Source organism: Myzus persicae, unplaced genomic scaffold (genome assembly GCF_001856785.1).
Source record: "Myzus persicae strain clone G006 unplaced genomic scaffold, MPER_G0061.0, whole genome shotgun sequence".
NCBI classification, from domain to species: Eukaryota; Metazoa; Arthropoda; class Insecta; order Hemiptera; family Aphididae; genus Myzus; species Myzus persicae.
Genome location: NW_019101235.1, coordinates 455,429 through 461,428, shown reverse-complemented (window position 1 = coordinate 461,428; position 6,000 = coordinate 455,429). Strand labels below are relative to the sequence as shown.

The following is a 6,000-nucleotide window of genomic DNA, read 5'->3' as shown; positions in this document are numbered from 1 at the left end:
TCGTTTAGCATGCTCCCTTTTATGTTAGAATTTTTAATTGAAAGAGCATTGACGACTGTTTCCTCTCTCACTCGCCCCCTCTGCCGTCCGACTACCCTCTCGGAACGTCATATTATACTCTCTCTCTCTCCCTCTCCTCTCTCCATTTGCATCGCACACACACACACACACACACACACACACACACACACACACACACACACACACACACACACACACACACACACTAACAGGCGCACATACATCGTGTACGTATTCTAAACGCAAAAATATAATAATATTCGAGGGGTGGGTCGTCCACACGTATGTGATCCCTCTACAATGCACGCGCGTATAACGACGCAACTCGCGCGCGCCGCGTGCCCGCAACAGCCGTGGCGCGCTCGTAGAGGGATCGCCGTCGTCGCCACCACCGCCGGCACCACCGTTACGGCACGACCGCGCGCGTTAGTAACGTTTCGGTATCGCTACCGCGCGCAACCCGACGCCGACGCCGCCACCGCCGCCGCCGCCGCCGCCGACGACGACAACGACGTCGTCATTTTACCGAGGACACCACAGACGCTCGCTGTCTCCGGGACTCGCGATATCGTCACGGCGTATTTCACGCCCGAGCACGAGAGCAGTCGTACTTTTAATAACACGTCGTTGCTATCGATATTCAAATATTTTTTATCATCATCGCCGTTGATACCATATTTTTTTTCGCATCGGTTCCGTTTGCGGTGCAGTTCTTTCGGGGGCTGCGTCCCCGAGGCAGACGACTTCGCGCGCGTGTCCGCCGCGGGTACATTTCACACCACCCGTTTAGAATAACAACGATATTATTTTGGTTTCCATGTGCGTCAGTGCGATTTTTCGCGATGGATTTGAGTAGACCGCCGATCCGGTAACTCGTCGTATACCGGAAATCTGCGTTTTCCCTGTAAGTGTAGTAGCTGCATATTATAATATATATTTATATATATATATATTATTGTGTATATATTGGACGACGCGTGTCGTGTCAAAAATCTGTACAAGTCCTACTGGGCTAAAATTGTATTTTAAAAACTAACGTCTGCCGATCAACTACGAATCTATGTTTTTAAATGCTATCATTAGCTGTGTGAAAATTGAAACACACAAAAACCTATATAATACTGTTATTAAACACCTTGTCGACGACCAATAAGTACCTCCTAAGTATACAGGATATTATACTTTATTTAAAAAATAGTACTTAATAATTATATTATGTGATATAAATTGAAAGTGTAGCCAATCAATTATCATTGTTCATTGTTATTATTATGATTTTTTTTTTGTGATGGTCGACTGGTATCAAATTTGGATTAAAAATTTTTTTTTGTATTTAAAAAAGTTCTTAAAAGTTAATTTTGAATAAAGAAAATGTGTTTAGAATTTTATGCTCCTGTGTCCTATACATCATAACTTGATACAACGTACATTTTATTCACTCTAATTAAGTTAAACAAATAAACACCTGTTTTATTTTAAAAAAATGAGATTATCTATTTATGTCATCTATTATAACAATATTTGGTTTTTAATCTTATACGAAGAACAACTGAAATATGTACAACTAAGTTTAGTTATTGCTTTGGGAATTGTTAGTTTGGGAATTTGAGTTTCGAACAAAGGGATCTAATGAACGTACCTAGTATGCGTAAAATAATATGTGGCTAATAGACTTAAGTTTATTGGCGGAATATTATATTTGAAATGGTTTTAACTTTTAACTTATGAAGTCAATGATAAAATGTATTAATTTTAAATACAATTTAGTACTTATATAATATAATAATATATGCAGTGGATCATTTAAGTTAGGCACTTGCCAATTCACCGTCTTATTCACCCCATCTCTTGTCAAACTTATATTAATAAAAATATACCTACATATTTCATAAGATCTGCTATTATCTGTAATAATTAAAAATAATTAATACTAATATTTATTAAGTTGTACATTATATACAGTAATCCGTTTCAGTAACTATAGATGCTAGTTTCTGATAAATAATAAAAAAATATATTTTATATTTTTAATAAATTTAGAAATTAATTAAAAATTAAAACTTGTTTTTTCTAATTTTTCATCAGCGTGAATTAAATTCCCACGGTTTAAATTCAAGAAAAAGAACGTTGAGTAGGTAGTAAAGTAAGAATTTTGTGTACAAATATGTGTTCGAAGTCCCCTATCTATATCAGGATATAAGTCCGTAAGATTATCTTATATTATTAATATACATTATTTATGAGGAGAAAGGCATTTAGTTTCTTTGTTTTAGAATTGTAAATATGATTTAAAATGTATATTTAGGTGCATAGATAATAGATGCATTCTGTTGAAAATGTTTATTCGGTAATAGCCAAAGTCCCCCCCCCCCCAAGATGTGACAGCTCTAGGACTGTGCCTAAATACTCCGTTGATAATATAAACATGTTTTATTAAGTTTCCAATAACATATATATAGTTAGTTATTTGCATTTTATCAATAAATTAGAATGTAATGTATACTATAAGCATTGACAAAACAGATGTAATTTGAAGAAAAAAATTAATTGGTCAATGTACAATATTATTCTTCAACACAGAGGCGCATAACGATTATTTAACTACTCTATTAATCTCAATTTATTTAGAAATTTGTAATACTTTGTGTATTATATAGCAGTCACAAAATATATTAAAAAACTTTTTGAAATAAAAACAAAACAAGACTGAAATGAATATTTGTGGTAGAATTAGAGTAACTACAAATCTAATTTAAAACTAAAATAACACTCTAGATCCATAAACAGTAATTTAAAATAAATTAATACTTAGACTATTATACGTTGCATCGTCTAATACATAGGTGACGAAATTGTTTTTGTTCGGATTTATTTAAGTATTCAATTAATAAATAAGATTTTTGGTAAGTATTTAACTATATGTCTTGTATAATAGATTATAAATTATAATATTGATTTTTTTTTTGTATTTCCAGACTTCCGGGATAAACTTATCATTTTATAAAACACTTAATACAGTATTTTACTATAGTATACGTAATGATTACGAGACCACTGAAGGGTGTTGGGGCTGGTGCGTTTTTTAGTACAAAAACATGTCTTACAGGAAAAACTCTCATGGCCCTGTAAAATAGTCTGATTTAGTTAATTTTTTTTTTTTGTATTTAAAAGAAAAGAACATTTTACAGGCCAGTTCAAAGCCAAATTTTCAAAATTATAACTTTAGAAGCTAAAAAATGCATTTGAATAATGCACAATATTTGTTCTTTTTCAAACGTATTTTTCTAGCGATATTTAAAGTAAAATAAAAATTCGGGCTTTGATCCGACTTGAAAAATGTTTTCTTCTTTTAAATAAAACAAAAATTAACAAAATCTTACTATTCTGTGGAGAGTTTTTCCTGTGAAGTCATTTTCGTTGATATAATACACAATATCAACCCCATTCCCCTCAATAGGTATAATACAGTAGATTAGTGGAAAATTATTATAATTAAGGTAGTAATTAAAATAAAAAATTAAATGTTCAAATTTTATAGAATTGCAGAAATCTGGAAAAACCGGCACTGGCACCCTTTAAAAGTAAATAATTATAAATTGTTATTTTGTGAATGAATAAATAATATTACCTATTATATACGTGCATTTAATTTTCGGATTAAACATGATACAAATAAAAATATTTTAGTTGGGCTTGGGCTTTAGACTTTTTATTCATTATATTATTATAGAATAACTAATAACTAACACCGTGTTATAGAATTATAGGACACAGGTATATTACGTTGTTAAGCATTGGTGTGATGGATCATTCATTTTTATGGAGAACTTTTTTTTTTATATCATTGTTTTCAAAAATTAATTTATGTATTCATGAAGAGTGCTACGCCTTAGGTATTTTAGCTAATTTTTTTATCAATTAATTTTGAAGCTTTTCTAGAATCATGCGCCTGGTAAACGTTAAATGTTTTTAAGTTTATTTCAAGTGTTTGTTGTGTACACTCATGGTAAACCTTTTGTTTTTGAGAATTTTGCAAATTGCAAGACATGTTTAGTTAAACAGCATCGGACAATATTTGTATGAAATATTTATGCAATATATGCAATTTCGATGTTATTAAGGCTGGACGCTGATATAAATGGTCGTATTAAATATCGATTTATATATTATATAGCTCTACGTAGGTCGGCAATAAATGGTTATTTGTAAATTTGACTTTATATGAAAAACTGTTATAAATTATTTGGTTTTGCTTTCTTTTTCACATAATATTATTTTAAGCGAATCGTTTGGGAAATTGTTTACATTGGGGTGGTCTACATACCTACCCTCTTTGTCAACCCTCCGGCCAGTATATAGCACAGTATATCGTCCCCTTTAACGGATTATAGTTGTCATTTTACGGAGGCAAAATCATGACAGAAAAGCGGCTGCAGTGAGGAGTAGGGTACTACAGAGAGGCAGACAGAGAGAGAGAGAGGGGAAGAGAAAGAGAGACATGGATCGAAAGTTTGGTAAACGGAGAAAGAGTATTTATGCCTAAGCTCAACCGCCCAAATATAATAATATACGCTTTGGTTAATGTCGATGGTGGTAGTGTAAGGCGGTGGTGCATTGCTATTTAAATTCACGTTATCTCTGCGTCGCACGACTACGTTATAGAAATTAGCTTCGGTGGTATAAAACGTATTTAGGATTTTTCATCTTATTATTTGACATCGATAAAGATAAATATCAAAACTGAGTCATATTATTAAAATTAATAAAACACATTCACACTTATTATGTATACAGAGCGATCCATTTAACGCAAGGCACTTTTTATTTCTGGAAACCCCAATGTTTTTGATAATACTTCTTTTACATAATTTCAAGTCGTTATGAAACAAGATTATTTTTTACTATTCTTCATCGTTTTCATTTTTGTAAGTTTTTCACTTTTTTGAATGACAACATAAATGTTTAATATAATATTCCGAAGCAGAATATTATTCAGAGTATTTTGGTCTATAAAAAACTATAAAACGTTCCAGGCATTTCAATCTATCTGGTTGCGACATATAACATCCTCTTCTTGGTATATCACCAACAAAAATCTTCATAAAGACCTAAAAATGCCAACCCTCGATCAATTCTCCAAATTATATAACTCTAAATTGTATACTAATTCAAATTCTTATATTAATCCACTAATTGAAAATTCTCTTCTATCTTGCGAGTAATGTACATAGGAGACTAAACAAATATCGACCAAAAGACCTACTAAGAATAAAAAGGAAATTCAAAACAGTAATAATTAAAAAGTACCAGTTTAGGTGGCATGGCTGATTATTTGCTCTGTATGTCATTAAGCTTAAATAGTATATAAGCTGTAAAACTATTTTGATTGTAAATAAATTTTAAATCATCAAAATTAAACATAAATATACATCGAATTTATACAAAAAAAAAAAATTCGGAATAGGTATAAAAAATATGAAATTCATGTTGTCATTAAAAAAAGTGAAAATGTAAAATGATAACGATAATAAAAAACTATTTTTCTTTCAGAAAACTGAAATTAGACAGACTGAACAGACTTAAAATTATTTTCAAAAACGTTACTAGTTTTTGGAATAACGATAATGCATCCACCACGTTAAACATCATCTGGTATAATAATAATAATATAATAGGTAGTCGGGCTAATATCGAAGGGGTATCAAAACCCCCCCACAACCCCTTTATCCGCGTAAATGCGCCACTGACAGTGCAGCGCGCAGCGTAGCGTAGTAGGTTGGTAGTTATAGCCCCGCAACGGAGGTAAAGGCTATAACACTTGCCGCGTTTATCCTTTACGTACATTGTATCCCGTTGTACAACGAACGATATACGGCTTCGTGAAAAGGATTTGGGTAGTGGGAGGGGGTGTTGGTGAAGGATAAAACGTTACGGGAATTCTTGACGGGGGTCGGTCGGACCCGATAAAAGTTGATTACT

General features: G+C 32.4%; 1 protein-coding gene across 1 annotated transcript in view; it reads left to right on the top strand.

The window, feature by feature from the left end:
• Positions 1–436: 436 nt before the first annotated feature.
• Positions 437–6,000, top strand: part of LOC111028294 (transmembrane and TPR repeat-containing protein CG4341-like) — a 295,701-nt gene continuing 290,137 nt past the window's right edge. Inside the window, exon 1 of the mRNA XM_022306883.1 lies at positions 437–925. The gene's annotated coding sequence lies outside the window, so the exon portion shown is untranslated. The remainder of the gene's footprint in view (positions 926–6,000) is intronic.